Below are 20,338 nucleotides of genomic sequence, written 5' to 3'. Positions count from 1 at the left end.
ACACCTGACTGTGATTAGTGAAGCTAGCAGGGAAAAATAATCTTCTCAAATAGAAAATGAAGAGATCTTGATCACTATCCTCAAAATAGAAATAGGTAAGGGGGTGGTTCTAAGCTGGATGACTAGAGGGTGGGAAGAAACCTGAACCGAAAGGCTAAGGATGACATGATCCGCCAAGGGAAGATAGAAGATAGTAAAATTTTGGATGGAGGGGAGGAAAGAGGCAACAGTGAGGATATAATCAACCACTATGAGGCCAACATGTAAAAAGCTCAGAACCTGAGAAGCAAGAGAGGCCATTCAGAATTACCAAATCAGAGGACTCACAGAGCTAGAGAAGGTGGCGACCATAGAAATTTATAGGTCCACTATGATCCTCAGACACATGCTAAAGGCCTGTACTAGTAGGATCCCTCTCAATAGTACAAATCAAGTCAAACACATGGTCATACTGGGGGGTCTAAAGATCTTTAGTCTATAACCAAGGATGGAGATGAATCAAGCATAAGTACTGTAGCACGGCATCGTTCTTGCATACTGTAGCAGCCAACAATAAATTTATGCTCCAATTTAAGCACAAATAGAACTCCTAAATTAAAGCTCTCCTGAGTACCAAATTCAGTGGATATTTCACCACCTCAAATGGTTGCAACAATGAAGAGTTGACATTCTCCAATGGCTAACTGAAATCAGAAACCTTAATTTCTTCTCCCAAGTTTATATCAAATGCAATTCACAATAATCATATGATTAACAATGATGCTCTCACCTCTATTTATCTTTTCCTTCACCCTTCTATAAGGAAATAAAATATTATTTAATTGCATTCTCTAGAAGCTTCCCCCTTTCCAATACAATAATTAATTGTATTTCTAAAAAATGCACTCTCTAGAAGCTTCTCCCTTGCAATATGATAATTAATTGTGCTTCTATAAAATTAAATTAATTAAATATAAAGTCACCTTTTAATTTTAATTTTTTTTAATGACTTTATAAGAAATTAATTTAATCAATTTCTCCTTATTTCTTCACTTAGCCTTCAGAGAATATAAAGGCTAACAACTCCACTAAGTAGCTAAAAAGATGGGGACATTATAGTCTACCCTCCCTAAAACTGCTTGTCCTTAAGCAACTTCAAGTCTAGATGCTACAAAATCTCCTCATTCTCCCATATCGCATCCGCTATTGGCAGGTCCTTCTATTTTACCAAATACTCCCTTATAGTACGCCACCTCAAGTTTATTTCCCTAAAATCAATGATAGCCTCTGGCACCACTACCAATTTTCCCTCATCATCTAAGGGTGAAGCACGGTAGAAGGAACAATATGATGTCCTAATGCCTTCTTGAGACATGACACATGAAAAAAGTTGTGTACCTTGCTCTCCACTAAAAAATCTAACACATAAGCCACCTCTCCCACTTTTCTGATAATCCTGAATGGACCATAGTATCGTGGCTTAAGTTTCTCGGCACCACTCTTCTTCAGAGTGGATCAACGGTAAGGCTGCAACATAAGATACACTATATCTCCAACCTCAAAAGTCCACTCAGTCCTTTTCTGGTCTGCCTACTGCTTCTATTGATTCTGTGCCTTGGTTATATTATCCCTGAGAGTCTTAACAATGTCTTGGCTCTCCTGTAACAAATCACTTGCACTGAGCACTCTACTATCACTCAAAAGAAGATCCATAAAATTTGGTGCCTCATACCCATACAGGGCCATAAAGGGTGACATTTGAATAGATATGTGATAAGTGGTATTGTAACAATACTCACAGAAATAAATCCACTTTACCCATTCCTTATGTTGCCCTACTATATAATTTTTGAGATATTCCTCCACCCATTTATTCACTATCTCTATCTGACCATCTATATGAGGGTGGTAGCTAGTACTCAGAGTGAGCTCTGTCGCACACAACCTGAATAGCTCCTGCCAAAAGTAACCCATAAACCTATTGTCTCTGTCACTCACAATACTCTGAGGTAAGCCATGTAATTTGAATATCTACTTGAAGAACAACTCTGCCACCTATGTAGCAGTGTATGTAGCAGTGATCAGAAAGAAGTGTGCAAACTTTGTAAGGTGGTCCACAACCACATATGTGTAGTCCCTACCTTGGGCTCTAGGTAGTCTTATGATGAATTCCATAGATAAACACTCCCACTTCCTATTAGGAATCAAAAGTGGCTGAAGTAAACCGGCTGGATAGGGGTGTTCCTGCTTATTCTGTTGGCAAGTGGGACACTCCCTAACATACTGAAGTCCTTTTGCTTTAAGCCCTTCCCATGTGAAGCACTCTCTAATCTATTGGTATGTCTTGTAGAAACCAAGATGTCCTGCCATAGGTGAATCATGAAAAAATTTCAAAATCATCCTCCTCACTGTAAAGCCTGGGACCAAAAATATTCGCCCTTTGTAAATGATGAGCTCATTCACAAGGGTGTATCTACTATCCTGAATAGTTCCATCTATAAATCTAGTTGTCCACACATCCTTTGCATACTCTGCAAGAATCAAGTGTCTCTAATCCTTTGATATGTCCATAAATAAGCTTAAATGGGGCCTACGTGATAAAGCATCAACAACTACATTCTATTTTCCCTTAAAATATGTAATATCAAAGTCATAGGATTGTAACTTGCTCACCCACTTCTGCTGCCTATCATTGAGATCTCACTGCCCCAAAAAGTGTTTTAGGCTATTATGGTCAGTTTTGCTACAAAATTTTCTACCTACCAAATATTTTCTAAATTTAACCAAAGCATGCATAATGGATAACGTCTCCTTATCATATATGTTGAAGCTCCACTCTGGCCCTCTTAATTTCCTGCTTTCATAAGCAATAGGGTAATTTTTCTACATAAGCGTCGCTCCAATGCCCTCTTTGGAAGCATCATAGTGTAGCTAAAAAATTTTGTTGAAATCTAGTAACACTAACACTAGACAAGAAGTCATCAACTCCTTAAATTTCTCAAAACACTCCTATGCCTTAGTAGTCCACAAGAAAGCTCCCTTTCTCATCAAATCTATCAAGGGTGTCGTATGCCTAGAATATCCATCCACAAACCTCCTATAGAAACCACATAATCTTAGAAAGCCCATTAACTGTATAAGGTTCACTAGTGAAGGCCACTCCACAATGGCACAAATCTTTTCAGGATCCATGCATATGCCTTCTACACTAATGATGTGACTCATATACAACTCTATCATACCCAAATCAAATTTCAACTCCTTTTCATACAAAGACTCTCTACCCAATATATCCAACATTGTCTCAAGGTGAACCAAGTGCTCATCCCAAGATCTACTGTACACCAAGATATGATCGAAGAAGACAAGTACAAATTTCCTCAACTGAGGATGGAAAACCCTATTCATTGTTGCTTGAAAAGTAGTAGGTGCATTAGTTAGCCCAAATGGCATAACTACAAACTCAAAATGGCTACAATGACATCTAAAGGTTGTCTTCTTGATGTCCTACTCTCTAACTCTGATCTGGTGATAACCTGATCTCAAATCTGTCTTCAAGAAGCAAGCTCCATGAAGCTCATCTATCAACTCATCGATCTTGAGAATAGGGTACCTGTTTTTAATTGTCTTCCCATTAAGCACCCTATAATCAATGCACATCCTCAATGTCTCATCCTTCTTTACCAACACCACTAAAGAAGTGAAAGGAGACTTACTTGATCTAATGTCTCCCATAGCAAGTTACTCCTTTATGGTTTTTTCAATTTCATCATTCAACCTCTTCAGATGCCTATAAGGTGTAATCATGATGGGCTTAGCCCCCTCCTCTAACTCAATGATGTACTCAATACCCCTGTTCAGTGGTCTACCTAGTGGAATGTCACTAAACACCTTAGAGTGTTTAACTCTAACCTCCTGAATATCAGGAGGATATTCAATCTTCTATTGTCCCTCCTATGATGGCATTAATATGCACTCTGCTACCCACTCTACTTGATCATATCGAATCAATCTAACCATCCTCTGAAAAGAGACCATTTTGAAATCAGTCCCTAATTTCCTTAAGAATCTATGTCTTCCCATTCACTTTAAACCTCATCTCCATCTCCTTCAGATTAAGAGTAAACTCACCAATATAGTGCAACCAACTCATCCCAATGACTATATATGTATCTCCCATAGGCACAACATAGAAATCTACCTTAAAGGCATAATTATTAACTTCCAATGGGAGTCCAATGATCTTACAATTGTAATTGAGGACATAGCCATCAACTACCCTCACTCTAATTCCCCCAAACTCCTCTATTTATATGCCACACTTCTCCACCAACCTAGCATCAATGAAATTATGATGGCGCCAGTATCAACCAAAATTATAACTTGTTCTCCAACAAATACTCCTCTCATTTGAAATCATCCTTCCTACTTAATATTAGTGAGACAAGCTTCCCTAAGTTGCTCATCTCCTTCCTCATCCGTGGACTCCATTTTAGATAAGTTTTTAGCCTTTTCTTCCTTTTTTTCACCATTTATTTCCTCTATATCAGACTACAATTTGAATTATCTGATTCTGATTCCTCATAGTATGCCCACATAATTTTGTTAGCTTTGCCCTTTGGTCTAAGAGGATAGTCATGGTTTGCATCATAAGGTCCCTTACAATAAAAGCATAATTTTTTCTTCCTCAAATCATTTAATGTTTCCCTGTTAAAAGGTACTAGAGTTTTATCTTTAGAATCAGTTCTCTTTAGTTTTTTATAAAATGATTTGTTATCCTTACTAGAAGATGCTCCTTTGGACTGAAATTTGTTTGTTGGGATTGCATGTTCCATATTGCTTGCCTTTTTTATAGCTTCCTATAAAGAAATGGGATCAAATGCCTTTATCCAACCTTGCAGTGGTTCAGATAGGCCCATAATGAAAAGAACTATCAATCTACGCTCTAAAATGTTTGACACCATGATTGCTAACTACTGAAATTCAACAATGAAATGCTCCCAGTTGCCTATTTATTTCTGCTATGCTAATTCCTGAAAGTAAACCTATGGATCTTTCTTGTCAAACCTTTCAACCAACCTATCCATGAAGTCTTGGTACTCTATCACCTAATTATGTTGAAGTGTTACCATTCCATGGTACCACCGATCATGTGCTACTCCCTCCAAATACAAAGTGGTGTATTTGATAGCTTCAATCTCTATCATTGGCCTCAGTGCCAAGAATATGTCAAGCTTAGGAATCCAAGCTTGAGCTATCATCTTACCACTTCCATCAAATGTGGGCATACCAAGGTTGCCTGTAGCCCTCTTCAACTCACTATTTTGACCCCTAGGTCTGTAACGCCCCACCAAGGGATCCAAAAAAATTAACCTAAAATTTTACTAAGTTTGCTAAACAATTTTTTTTTTAAATATTAAAGATAAACCATTCATATCAAACACATAGTAGCAGAAGTAATAACATACATAGAACTAAAAACATTCATAACAAGTTACATTCCTTAAGGATCCCAAGACGTTGACTCACATTTGATCTAATTAATACTAAGTCTAACCACTACCACATCCACATGAAAGAATAAATAAAAAGTCCAATGTTCTTAAACAATATACTTTGTTTACAAATGTCCCTTAGTAAATTACATTTCAGAATCCTCAATCATCCACTATACATGCCACAAGGTATGAAAGGCTTAAGAGAATATAAAACTGTGAAATAAAGTACATCATCATCCTAATTCTAATCCATGATGCAATAAAGTAAATGTAATCACATGTCATACATGATACATCATCATAAAAGATATAAACATCCATCATAAAAGATAACCATAAATCACAACATAACTAACTAAGTGCATGGTTCCTCCCAACCGTAAATAGCATCATTAGACCATCGTGGGCCCTAGCCATCCCTCCGTGTGTAACATTCCAAATCACCGAAGAGATCATCAATATTAACATAGTAGGAATGTCACTCCTAAATCATACTACATCATAGAAAAGAATCTAACATGCAAGATAAAGCATAAGATGACATCACCTAACAGATGCAAATCATCAATATAAGGATACATGTCCACAATCAAAATCAAAGAATGCATTAGCCATGGTGTCTTAGACAGATCTCATATGGTAAGAGTGAAAAAGCACTACCACTCAACCACGTGAGACCTAAATGGCCCACTCCCACCGTGTTGAAGAGATAATCTCAAGTCCCAAACAAGTTATCAAATCACATAGCACAAATACTCTCTAAGTCTAGGAATCCTAAAAGTATGCTAACTCAAAGGTTTCATCATATAGACCGACATCTAGTTCCCAGAGGCACAACAAAGACATGTAGGAAACCTACTATACAAGTGAGAAAGTGTCATCACACGAGTCACGCTAGAGTTACCCTGGTAGTCTCTCAATAGACCCCGGGCCCCTAGTGATCCCTATGCAGCCACTAGTACCCTCTCATACAAACAAGGCATACTATGGAATGCAAGGTTGCAACCAAGCATTCTCTCTACTCCCATCCTAGTCTATACTAGCACTTAAGGCATGGGCGAGAATATACAATTATCTTATTAGGTTCATTTAATCCCCATTTAGTGTAAATGTTTTCACTTATTAAAACAACTTACAATGAGTTACCCTGGCAGCCACTTAGGGCCTTGGCCCCCATTGCAAGCCACTTTCCGACACTACAAGTAGATAACCTACCCTAAGCTCATGGAATCATAAATCACAAAATCACCACAATCCTATACAAGTGACTAGAAAAATACCAAAAGATAATCCACAAATAGAGCATCAAATCTCCATGAGCAACTTAAAAGCATCTATTGATAATCATGACCACAATAGTTCTCTATTAGCAACTGAAGGTATCACTGATAATCACAATATCCATTGGTTCTCAACAAGAAACCAAAAAGTATCTCAAAGTAATATTAATCGAAAACTCCAAAATGGTCGAATCGAACATGTCTGATGTAGGAGCATCCAGAGGTATAAGGGAAATCCTATGTCACCCAAAAAAAATGTACTTAGACTTAGTTTTTGTTTCATGTGTTTTCATTTTTGGATACCCATTTGGGTCAAATAAATGTTCCAACTCTCACAGTTCCACTATCAGTGTTATGGGTTAGAGTTTTTAATCACCTTGGGATACATGTAAATGCCGAAAAAAAATTGGACTATGTAATTGAGCAATCATTTTGGTGAATTAGAAGGTGTAAATTGGTCGGATGAATGTAATTATAATTTAGAGCATTCCAGAAAAAGAATCAGGTCAAAAAACCCCACGATTTGAAAGTTATCGCAATTTTTCAATTTTTGGAGACCTCCTAAGAATGCTTCAAAGTCAGGTTAGGGGCATTAAATGACTTTGAACAGGGCCAAAAATGGGGGATGAGTGAAGTTGGTCCATAGGGCTATAGAGCATTTTGTATGCATGAATATGCGGCCTCTGCTAACACACACACTTCAACACGGTCTTTATTTGCGGATTCATCCCGGAATAAACATTGGATTGTTCATCTGAAAATCAGCCGGCAGGCCGACCTGTTGCCTTCTATCTAAAGGGAATTGCTTGTTAGATATGCTCAAATTTGAGTTGTTTAAGCAACCAGACCCTCTACAAACAAAGGATTTGAAAGAAAATGTGACTAATCTATATGAGAATGCAGATTAATCTAGAATGGAGTATGCATGTTTAATCTATAAACATGTAAAAGAAAGCTATGCTAAAATGTATGCATATTATGCTAAATGAGATTAAGCTAGAAAATGAATATCTTATGAAAGTAAGGACCTCAAATGAATGCACAATCCAACAACAATTCGATGAAAATTCTCATTCAACATCCTTCAAAATGAAGAGATGAGGGTCTCTTAAATAGACTTTCCTGGAATCCATCAACGATTGAGATCAATTTCAATCAACGGTCAGGATTAAAGGTGAAGTTCAGTCATAAAGGGAGATTTCCAAATTAAAGAGAGTTAACAGATTTAATTTGAGTAAAAAAAAGAGTTAACTGATTTAACTCATTTTTTATCAATAGTGAACTAGAAATTCCCCTTTTTGAACTGAAGAGAGATTTTGGTGAAATATTTAATTTAATAAAATGAGATATACTCTCATAATTACCTTTTCTATTTAATTAAATAATCTTTTAATTAATTTAGAGGCACTTTTCTTATTTAATTAAATAACTTCATTTAATTAATTAGGAATGATTTCCCATTTAATCAAATAATTTTGTTTAATTAATTAGAAGTAAGTTCTCCATTTAATTAAATAATTTTGTTTAATTAATTAAAATAGGCACATTTATTAAATTAAATAAATTTAATTTTTTAGTACATTAGCCTTTAGGATATAATTTAATTTAATTAAAGTATAAATACTTAGTAATTAAATTAAATATTAATCAATAGGTTTAATGCGACTAACATGAGTACGTACTATAGGAATTAAATAAGAAATATGATGAATGCAGATTAGGGTTTTCTGCATCTGACAATTAAGTCAAGTAGCGAATAGAAGAATGAGAATTGCTTATTAGAATAGGTCTTTAGGATTGGTTAAAAATAGACCAAAATTGGTATCATGGCGATGAGTCAATTTTGGGGTATTACACGCTTCGAGAGCTTTTTGAAAATGTAAACGGTTCATCAATCAAAGCTACAGTTCAAAAGTTATGCCTCCCAAAAGTTCGGTTACCGTTTCTGAATTCTTCTAATTTTGTGCCAACTTCTAATGCGACTTCTAGAGCCTTTTATTTGGTCGGTGGATGCCAACTAGCACTTTCTAGAATGTATTCCTAATCCTTAACCCTGCGGGGTCTATTTAAGAACATTTTTGGCATTGTAAAAGGCAATTAGGAGTGGAGTTTGAGAAAAGGTATTGGAAGAAGAATTTATCTCCAAATTTATGCTATTGTAAGCCCATAGGGCATGTTGTGAAGTCTATTTTCTCTGTACTGAATGTAGTAGCTTATTTACAAAGTTAATAAAATTCCCCTTTCTTGTTGTGTCCATGTTGTGCTTGGGTTGTGTCCTCATCAAGTGGTATCAGAGCTGGTTTCCTGAGTGTGTAGACAGAGCGCCGACTATAAGGCAGTTTGCACCAAGATTGTGTGGTTGTGGATTTGAATTAAGAAGATGTCTCCATGAAGAGAGCGTGGTGGAAGGGTTGGAGCTATTAATCCTAAGGAGTTTAGAGCCCTCCAAAGGTAGGAACAAGCATTGCAGGAGGAGCTCTGTAGAGGAACAAATGTTACTGCAGGTGATGAAAGTGAGGATGACAATGAAGAAGAAAAAATTGGACCAGAAGGAGAATTTGATAGGAAAGTTTTGAATCAGGCAGAGGAAAGGATTTTTAGGGCCATTAATAAGTTTGGGAAAAGACCTATAATTGATGTGGGTGTATTTTCAAGAAATTTGAAACCAGATGAGTTGATCGATTGGATCAATGAACTGGAAGAATACTTTGAGTATGAGGATATAAGGGATCCAAATAGGATTAAGTTTACAAAGGCCATGCCAAAATTTGGTGGCAAGAGGTTCAATTGGAAAGAAACAAAAGAGGAAAGGAGAAGATCACAAAGTGGGATCACATGGTGGACAAATTGAAGAAGCAATTCATTCCTGTTGATTATCAGCTTGATTTGTTTAAGAAGATGCATGGGTTAAAGCAAGCAAGAAAATCAGTCTAGGAATATTCATGGGTTAAAGCAAGCAAGAAAGTCATGTCCCCTTTTCAAATAATTAAAAAATAATAATCTTTGCTAAGGCAGGCAGGCCCAAGAAAGTGAAGTTTCGAAAAAAGGGGGTTAATCTTTGGAAACCGTTGGACTAATAAATGAAAATTATTATTAAAATATGTTTCATTAACCTCTCTTGGATGTGAGTTACAGTTATGCCCTCTTTTAAGGGGTTTGGAGGCATTTTGGGCTGATTCCAAAACTGAATTTTGCTCATTTCTTTGTTATTCTTCAAAGGCTGCCAAACCTGTGGAGAAGGAGACCCAAGAACGGGAGTTTGCAGGTTTCCAGGGAGACCCAAGAATGAGAGTTTGTAGGTTTCTAAGAAGGCTAAGGATGGGAGTTTGAAGCCATTCCATGTGCATGCTCATACAGAGTTTGCCTTTGTGCTGAATAGTGCAGATTTGTGAGTTTTCGGGGTTGTTTTTGGTATGAGTTTGGTGTTTTCAGTTGAGTATTTCATATCAGTTTGGGTTGCTGTTGTATTTCAGACTTTAAGATGTTAAAATAGAGCTGAATATATGTATTGGGACATGATTAAAATTCTGAGATAGTTTATTAGTGTTTTTGTGGTGTTTCCGAGCTTTTTGTGTTAATTTTGGGAGCCCGGTGAGCATAGTTTTTGTCCTACATTTGTGAGCTGTTGTGTAAAGGCTATACAGATCTGAAAATGTCATTTTGTAGTCTGTTATGCTGCTGAAATTTCTGTAAAAATGTCCATTTTCAGATTTATTAATAATAGGTGAAGCTATGAAGCTTTTGGCACCATTTCTGGCATACCTGATTTAGGGTTTCTTGAGAAATTTGGAGGATCTTTGTAATATTGGTTGTTTGATTTTAAAGATCTGATTTGAGGCTTGAAATATCATGTAAAATCAGAAAAGAGACATTTCAGCCCTCCAAAGGTAGGTACAAGCATTGCAGGAGGAGCTCCGTAGAGGAACAAATGTTACTGCAGGTGATGAAAGTGAGGATGACAATGAAGAAGAAAAAATTGGACCAAAAGGGGAATTTGATAGGGAAGTTCTGAATTAGGCAAAGGAAAGGCTTTTTAGGGCCATTAATAATTTTTGGAAAAGACCTATAATTGATGTGGGTGTATTTTCAGGAAATTTGAAACCAGATGAGTTGATCGATTGGATCAATGAACTGGAAGAATACTTTGAGTATGAGGATATCAGGGATCCAAATAGGATTAAGTTTGCAAAGGCCAAACTGAAAGGCCATGCCAAAATTTGGTGGCAAGAGGTTCAATTGAAAAGAAACAAAAGAGGAAAGGAGAAGATCACAAGGTGGGATCACATGGTGGACAAATTTAAGAAGCAATTCATTCCTGTTGATTATCAGCTTGATTTTTTTAAGAAGATGCATGGGTTAAAGCAAGCAAAAAAATCAGTCTAGGAATATACATAGGAGTTTTGTCGACTTCAGATTAGAGCATTGCATGCAGAAGCAAATAAGAGTGGGTTGCGACCTAGTATTCAGGAGGAATTAAGTCTGGTAAGAATGACTAGTGTTGAAGAGGCATACCAGTTTGCCCTACGAGTTGAAGAGAAGCTGAATAAAAGGTTTGAAGGAAGACAAATAGGGCATGGTCAAAGAGGAAGGGGTAGTGGTAGGTCATCTAGAGGCCAAAATGAAACCCAAAAGAAAAATGAAGATGTGGGTACTAGCAGGAACCAAAGGAATGAGGGTTTCAATCACTCCCATGATCAAGACTTTGGAAATCAGAGAGGAAGAGGAAGAGGATGTGGACAAGGAAGAGGAGGCTTCCATGGTACCTTTTTCCATTGCAATGAAGAAGGTCATCGTGTCTTTGAATGCCCTCAATGACAAGGAAGGACAGATAGGAGAGCTAAGGGTCAAGCTAGGGTTGCTCATATGGATGAGGATGCACAATCATCACATTCAGAGGATGCAGAAAGAGGAGAGACTTTAGTAAATGAAAGGGTCCTACTAAGTGGTGAGATTGAACCAGGACAAAGGAGGAGTTTATTCCATTCCAAGTGCAAGTGTGAGGATAAATGTTGTGATGTGATCATTGATGGTGGTAGCACTGATAACTTGGTATCAGAGGAGATGGTCTCTAAGCTGAAGCTCAAGAGGGAGAAACACCCCCAGCCCTATCAGATTGCTTGGGTGAAAGATGATCATAAGGTCCTAGTAAGTGAACAATGTTTAGTGAAGTTCAAAATTGGGAGTTACCATGATGAAGTTCTTTGTCATGTTATTACAATAGATGTTTGCCATTTATTGTTGGGTAGACCGTGGTAGTTTGATAGGCATGCATTACATGATGGTCATGCAAACACATACTCTCTAACAAAGGATGGAGTTTGCCACAAACTAAAGCCCATGAAAAAGGAAGGCGAAAAGGTATGTAGCAGTGCTAGGATTTTTCTTGTTGATGGAAGAAATTTTTTAGATGGCATAAAACATTAGCGTATGTGCTATGCTTTGATTCCTAAGAAAGATAAAGAAGGTAGTAGTGAAATACCACTTGAAGTTTCAGATTTACTGGGTGAGTTTGGAGATATCATCTCTGATAATGTTCCAGAAGGATTGCCACTAGTAAGGCAAATCAGTCATCAGATAGATTTAATCCCAGGAGCTAGTTTGCCTAACAAGGCTGCTCACAGGATGACTCCTACTAAAATTGAGGAGCTAAATAGACAAGTTCAGGAGCTATTGAGAAAGGGTTTGATTCAGGAGAGTCCGAGTCCATGTGCAGTACCTGCAATACTGGCACCAAAGAAGGATGGAGAAAGTGGAGCTCAGTACTTCACAACGATAGATCTCAAGAGTGGCTATCATCAGATATGGATACGAGAAGGAGATGAGTGGAAAACAGCCTTCAAGACCAAGGACAGTCTTTATGAGTGGTTAGTCACGCCCTTTGGATTGACAAATGCCCCAAGCACCTTCATGCAGCTTATGAATGAGGTACTTAAGAAGTTCTTGAGAAAATTTGTTATTGTTTATTTGGATGATATTTTAATTTTCAACAAGACTTTGGAAGAACATTTATTTCATATTTGTAGTGTCCTTGAAAGGTTAAAAGAAGAGAAACTGTTAATTAATCTGAAGAAGTGTATCTTTGCAAACAGGGAATTAGTCTACTTGGGGTTTGTTATATCACTTGAAGGTCTCAAAATGGATCCAAAGAAGGTAAAAGCCATCTTAGAATGGCCTACTCCAAGGTCTGCTACTAAGGTAAGATCGTTCCATGGTCTGGTTAGTTTTTACAGAAAGTTCATTAAGAATTTCAATGGCATATGTGCACTCCTGACCGACACAATAAGAGGGGATAGAAAAGAGTTCAAATGGACTGCAGCAGCTGCGAGAAATTTTGAATTGCTGAAGAAGAAGGTGACAGAACAACCTGTGTTGGCACTTCCAGATTTTAGAAAGGTGTTCCAAGTGGATTGTGATGCTAGTGGCAGTGTTATTGGGCCTGTATTAAGCCAAGAAGGTAAGCCTATTACATATTTTAGTGAAAAATTGAATGATGTGAAAAAGAAGTATTCTGTTTATGATCAAGAGTTCTATGCAATAGTTCAAGCCTTAAAAAAATGGAGGCATTATTTTTTGCCAAAGGAATTTATTTTGTATACTAATCACCAGGCATTACAGTACCTAAATAGCCAAGGTAAATTGAATCAGAGGCATATGAAGTGGGTAGAGTTCTTGCAGAGCTATACATTTGTGTTGAAGCATAGAAGTGGAAAATTTAATAGGGTTGCAGATGCACTAAGTAGGAGACAGTTGTTACTTATAGTAATGCAGGTTGAAGTAGTTGGGTTTGATGAACTCAAGAATTTGTACCTTGAGGATCCTGATTTTGCTAAAGCGTGGAAAGCTTGTAAAGAGCCTGTTGCTATAGACAGAACCAAGTGGCTAGACTATTTGATTCAAGATGGTATGTTGTTCAAGGGCAGTCAATTGTGCATTCCAAGGAGTTCCATGAAGGAAAATCTGATTAAGGAGAAACATAGTGGAGGGATGGTTGGACATTTTGGTCGAGATAAGACCATTGCCATTCTTAGAGAACATTATTTCTGGCCTCAGATTTCACAAGATGTGAAGAAGTTTGTACAGAGTTGTCAGATTTGTCAAGTTGCCAAGGGATTTAGTCACAATACTGGACTATATCAACCATTGCATGTTCCATCAAAGCCATGGGAGGACATAAGTATGGATTTTGTTCTTGGATTGCCGAGGACACAAAGGGGTAATGACTCAGTATTTGTGGTGGTTGATAGGTTCTCCAAAATGGCACATTTCATTCCATGCCACAAAACTCATGATGTTGTCCATATTGCAGACTTTTTTTTCAGAGAGGTGGTAAGACTACATGGCCTCCCAAGGAGTATAGTTTCTGACACAGATACTAAATTTATGGGGTATTTCTAGTGGACATTGTGGAAGAAGTTGAGAACAGACTTGAAATTTAGTTCCACACATCACCCGCAGACTGACGACCAAACAGAAGTGGTAAACAGAAGTCTGGGCAATTTGTTGAGATGTTTAGTTGGGGATAAGCCCAAGGGATGGGATTTGATTCTACCACAAGCAGAGTTTTCTTACAATAACTCTGTAAATAGGAGTACTGGTAGATCACCATTCCAAATTGTATATGGAAGTAGCCCAAGGACTGCACCAGAATTGAGGAAGATAGAGCAAGGGGAGAGGACAAGTGCTAAGGCTGAAGAATTTGTTGAACATATCAAGCGCCTACATGAGGAGGTCCAAGCACACATTATCAAGATGAACTAAGAGTATAAAACCAAGGCTGATCAAAGGAGAAGACATAAGGAATTTCAAGTAGGGGATCTAGTCATGGTACACTTACGAAAAGAAAGATTTTCAGCCGGTACTTACAACAAACTGAAAATGAAGAAATTTGGCCCCTACAAAATTCTAAAGAAAAATGACTCAGGAAATGCATATGAGGTGGAGTTGCTAGATGGTATTCACATTTCTCCTATTTTCAATATTACAGACTTAACAGAGTATCATGATGATGGTGCAGATGAGGAGCCGATGTTAGAGCCATGTCCAATTCCTACTTCTAAGAAGGAGGAGATAGAAGACATTCTAGATCATCGTGTGGGTAGGAGTACCAAACATAGGTAGTATGAAAAGTATTTGGTCAAGTGGAAAGGATAGTCAATCGAGAACTCAACTTGGATATTAGTAGCTGAGGTTTCCCATTTGGGATTTCCTCTACCATTCTTAAAGTGACAGGGTCACTTTTAAATCTACCCCAAGTGTCTGATGTAGGAGCATCCAGAGGTATAAGGACAATCTTGTGTCACCCAAAAAAATGTACTTAGACTTAGCTTTTGTTTCATGTGTTTTCATTTCTGGATACCCATTTGGGTCAAATAAAATTTCCAACTCTCACAGTTCCACTATCAGTGTTTTGGGTTAGAGTTTTTAATCACTTTGGGATACGTGTAAATGCCAAAAAAATAGGAGTATATAATTGAGCCATCATTTTGGTGAACTAGAAGGTGTAAATGGTCAGATGAATGTAATTGTAATTTAGAGCATTCCAGAAAAAGAATTAGGTCAAAAAGCCTCATGGTTTGAAAGTTATCGCAACTTTTTCAATTTTTGGAGACTTCCTAAGAATGCTTCAAAGTCAGGTTAGGAGCATTAAATGATCTCGAATAGGGCTGAAAAATGGGGGACGAGCAGAGCTGGTCCATAGGGCTATAGAGCTTCAAGAGCTTTTCGAAAATGTAAACGGTTTGTCAATCGGAGCTATGGTTCAAAAGTTATGCCTCCTAGAAGTTCGGTTACCATTTCTGGATTCTTCTAATTTTGTGTTGACTTCTAATGCGACTTCTAGAACCTTCTATTTGGTCGGTGGATGCCAATTAGCACTTTATAGAATGTATTCCTAATCCTTAACCCTCAGGGGTCTATTTAAGAACATTTTTGGCATTGTAAAAGGCAGTTAGGAGTGGAGTTTGAGAAAAGGTACTGGGAGAAGAATTTATCTCCAGATTTATGCTATTGTAAGCCCATAGGGCATGTTGTGAAGTCTTTTTTCTCTGTACTGAATGTATTAGCTTATTTACCTCTAGATTTATGCTATTGTAAGCCCATAGGGCATGTTGTGAAGTATATTTTCTCTGTACTGAATGTATTAGCTTATTTACAAAGTTAATAAAATTTCTCTTTCTTGTTGTGTCCATTTTGTGCTTGGGTTGTGTCCCCATCAATCTCACAACATGACATCATCAAGATCAAAACAAACACTTCAGTCTTATCAAGGCGACTAGAAAGTAATCCAAGTATAACTGATCGACGACTCAAAAATGATTACGTCAAGTGTCTCATACACATACATCTCAGCTTCACACAAGAAGATTGATGAGTATCAACGAATAGTGAATATAAACATCTCATAGAGCATACCATCACATTACCATGGTTGAGTTTAGAAAGATCGAGATCAAATAACATCAACATGCCATCACATTCACATAACCCCCGAGCCTCTGGTAACAACCTAAGACTGGTCAAAGCTAAGACAAACCCCAAAACACATATAGCATAGAGAAACAAGATACAAACACTTGTTTTTGCAATCACATGGTTAAGCCAAATATGAGGTTTTAGTTTTCATTTCCAAGTGTATTTCAAGAGTATAAGATTCTTCTACAAGTCAACCCATTTATCTTTTCGAATAAAACATAGAATTATCCCTCCATTATTTTAAAACAATTTTCTAAAATAGTCAAAAGATAATTATTTACCTATTTAAATCATTAAACTAATTCCCAGTGACTTGTAATAAAATCATTCACATTATTCAAAACATTAGAATAATACTTATCAACTTTCAAATAATTAGTTTACAAATTTCCTTAAAACACTTCAAGGACAAACATTTATTTAAAATAATCTTCATTGATTTTAAGTAAAATCAATCTCATTAATAATTCAATTATTTAATTCCACTTAATACTTATTAATATCTCTTTTCTTTTAATTTGCCCTAATTTTAAAATCCATCTACTAAAATTGACTAATAAATAATTACACTCCTTCAATTATTAACTAATCTTAATTTAGTTCAATTAGACTAGTTAATAAATCATATAAAACTAATGCGTAACAATAAGATTCTACTTTTATTCGAACCCAAACCCAAATCAATTTCCAAATCTTGATTCTACTAAGAGAAGATTGCAATAATATTTTTAATTCCCATAATTGGATGAAACAATATGCATGCCCAAAATCCAAATTACAAAATTAAAGATTCATTCATAGAGAATTATTCAGACACACATAACAGACACGATGAAGATAGGAAAAGAAAGAGCGTAATAAAATATGCGAAATAATCACGAGTGCCTACCTAGACACTGATGCTAACTCGCTACACCACAGAAAATTGTAGAGAAGCTCCTCCTCTTAGAACCTTCTCCTTTCTAAAAATTTCTTCTTTCTCCAACATTTGCAATTCGTCCAAGAACCGAACCCCATCGAGTGACTAGGAGTGCTTGTAGAAGCATATGAGGATGCAGAAGCATATGAGCTTTTCCATACACACTAATAGAGCCTCTATATAAAAGCCTCTAAGATGCATCTAGAATGTGTCTAGAAAGAACTAGGAGATAAGCATGACAACTAAGCACATAACTTCCACGATAAAAAAATTAAGATGATGAGGTGTCTAGAATGTTGTAGACACCATGTGCTCAATTAGTACGCTAACTCCTGTGTTGTAGACAACATGTGCATAATTAGAGTGCAAATTCTTGTGTTGTCAACTTGACAACTCCCAAGAGCTCGCATACTCCTATGTGAATAAATATTAAAATAATGCACATTAATTTATTTAATATTTACTTGACTATTTTTAAATTAATTTATTAATTTTAAATCTCATGCACTCACTTTATTAAATCCACTTGTTTTATCTTAATATATTTTAATCACATGCACGCATCACGTGATCTAGAATCTTTTAATATTTTTAATATTTTTTCCACTTTTAAATTTATTTTTGAAACTTAATTGATAAAATATTTATTAACCTAAATAATAATATTATTTAGCATTTATTTAAAAATGAACTCTAAATATATTATTATTAAATTAAATAAATATTATCACATTCCAACTTTAAAATTATAACTTTTATCTTCGAATTTAATTATTTTATTTAATTAATTTTTTAATTAATTAAATAAAATAAGTGTTAAAATACCATATTAATTTTTCATTAAATTAAATCATTAATTAAATCTTTTAATTAGACTTAATTAATAGAAAATACACCAAAGACTCATAAAGTAAAGTACGAAAAACCCATCATAGCAAAACACACACAAAATCAAACTAAATGGGTTAATATCACATAGTACGTCATCCGACACATTCGGAAGGTACTCAACTTATATACTTGTCCTAATTTTCAATTAAGACAAATGGCTTAAAGGGTTGAGATTTGGACTTGAGAATTTATCTCCCCTCTCTTACCATTGAGATAATGTGATAAGGTACGCTCATCCTAGCAATTTAGGAAAGTCGATACCCGATACCTGCAACTTGCATAAAACTCACGCATGTACAAGCACAATATATATACTAAGCTAAATAGGCAATGGCAAGAAGTTGTGCATCGTGTAGATCCCGACTAGTAGGTGACTACAACTCCCTTCCTTAACCACATCAGAAATGTCATACAAAAAGAAAACAAACACGCACACCATACACATGCAAGCTTGGGGTAAATATCCATAAGAAAACACACACAAAATAAACCATCTATCTAATCATCATCAATAATTGAAATCACTTAAATAATCATCATGCATACATGAACTATGAAGTACCAAGTAATCTCATCATATAATAAACTGAATCTGAAACAATATTTGATAATCTCAAAATAATGTTACTAATAATCATCAACATAAAACTAGCCTTAAAAGAGTTCGACAATGATAACAAAAATGCGACCTAGTGGCAAGCACTACAAGGGCTCCTATCATGTCTGAGTGACCTGTAATGTTCTCTCATCTGATTTACGAAGCGTTCAAAGGTCATCCTCTCCCAAACCTGCAATGCCAATAATTCTCATTCATCATTTGCAACCATAAGGATATCTGCAACTGTCTCATCCTCAACTTCCTTTGTTGGTTCCTGTACTAGTTCCTCTCTAACAAAAGTAGGACGTCTAGGCCTGTCTATTGTTCTGGAAAGAGTTCTATGAGTTCTAGGTGATCCCACTGCACTCCTGTTATCTCATTGTTCTTGATTTCGTCTATCTTGTGAGTTCATGCGCTCAACCATGGTGGTGAGTCCCTACAAAGCCTGAGTCATTCACTCTTGTCCTATAACCATTGCTCTAAAAAATTCTCTTGTTTCCTTATCCTCATTCCTATTGTCTCTTGGTGGGCTATGCTCTTGCCTGTCACTCATGATGTCTGGCTACCTGATAAAATCTTGTTCCTTGTCAAAGCTCGCCAGATAGTGAAAAAGCTATGAGAGCCAACCTCAAGTGGCTTGTGATTGCTAAACCCTCAAGATGACAAGATTTAGCTATGATACCAATGTAATAACCCCAACTGGTTATAACTTCTTCAAACACCAAATTCTTTTATACTTCAATTGTTTGACATTTCGTCAAACACTTTGCAAGCAAACTCTAATACCAAGTGTAATAACCCTTGCACAAACTAACTGATTTTCACTCGAGGAATATTGTCAAACACTTGTATTGCTACCTTTCAATACTAAGAAATTTAGAATGTTTGCAAATGATATTACAATGCCTCTTTTAATGAACTAATATGCAAGTGCAATTCTTTTGATATTTTCAATGCATATACATGAAAACTAGATAAGGAATGCATATCTACAGCCAACTGACATTTTGACAAACACTTGACATACAACTATTATGTTGATCATATATGTTATTAGATAGCCATTTCGTCAAACAAATGGTATGCAACATATATCTCCTTTATTGAATTCATTCTCATGTACAATGTTGCTATGAGTTTGCCAGGACAAATGGCTTACAATAATGACTACAATAATGCCAAAATCTAATTCAAAATTATTGCAACAAAATCATATGCCCTAAAAAAAAATTACAATGTTAACTACTAATAGTTGCAAGAGGAACCTAATAATAGTAATGCCCAATGATGGAAATGAATCAAACATAAGTATTGTAATGTAGCATTGTTCTTAGATACTATAGCAACCAACAATAAATGTATGCTTCAATTTAAGCACAAATAGAACTCCTAAATTGAAGTTGTTCTAAATACCAAATTCAATGAATATTTCACCACCTCAAATGGTTGCAACACTTAAAGCTTGACATTCTCCAATGGTTGATTGAAATCAGAAACCTTAGTTTCTTCTCCCAAGTTTATATCAAATGCAATTCACAATAATTAGATGATTAACAATGAAGCTCTCACTTCTATTTACTCTTTTCCTTCATCCTTCTAAAAAAAAAAAAATTATTATTTAATTGCATTCTCTAGAAGCTTCCCCCTTTCCAATACCATAATTAATTATATTTTTTAAAAATGCACTCTCTAGAAGCTTCTT

Source organism: Cupressus sempervirens, chromosome 9, assembly GCF_028749045.1.
Source record: "Cupressus sempervirens isolate cs-2001-9-10 chromosome 9, ASM2874904v1, whole genome shotgun sequence".
Lineage (NCBI taxonomy): Eukaryota > Viridiplantae > Streptophyta > Pinopsida > Cupressales > Cupressaceae > Cupressus > Cupressus sempervirens.
Note: the sequence above shows the minus strand (reverse complement) of the source record.